This window comes from Phalaenopsis equestris, unplaced genomic scaffold (genome assembly GCF_001263595.1).
Source record: "Phalaenopsis equestris unplaced genomic scaffold, ASM126359v1 Scaffold000002, whole genome shotgun sequence".
Lineage (NCBI taxonomy): Eukaryota > Viridiplantae > Streptophyta > Magnoliopsida > Asparagales > Orchidaceae > Phalaenopsis > Phalaenopsis equestris.
This window is the reverse complement of record NW_018164444.1, coordinates 67,555,581-67,556,150: the sequence shown is the minus strand read 5'-3', so window position 1 is coordinate 67,556,150 and position 570 is coordinate 67,555,581.

Here is a 570-nt window from a genome sequence, read left to right as displayed (position 1 = left end):
GTTTCTACCAATTAACCCCTTGTGTTTCAAGCATCAAATAAATTGATTAAGATTAGAAGTTACCCATTTTCCCTCCTTGAATTAAGCCTAAATGTTAATTAAGCCAAAATTTCCAAAATTACACATTTGCCCATAAGGCTCTAACACCTCATAATTTGTCAAATTCAATTCAAATGACTTTGAGGTTTTTATCCTACCTCATTCATGGGTCAATTGAGACATCAGAGGAGAAAATGTGATTTTTAATAAAAATTAATTGAATTTATATAATTATTTTAATGTCAAAATAGGATTTTTCAAAAAAAATTCCTAACTTGACCAAGGTAAAATATAATCCCTTGAAATTTTTACTAGAGGTAGACCTAGACTAGTGGAGCCTTTGGATCAAATTTCACAATTTTTTGAATTCTTTGTGATTTATTAGAATTATTTTAAGTTCAGGGTTATTTAATAAAAATAAAATATTTTAAGTGGTGATCATTAAGTTTTAAATTTTTAGAAAATCTCTCTAAGGTCAGAGAACTCAAAGGAGAAAATTTTATATTTTTTTGATTTTTTCTTGATTTATTG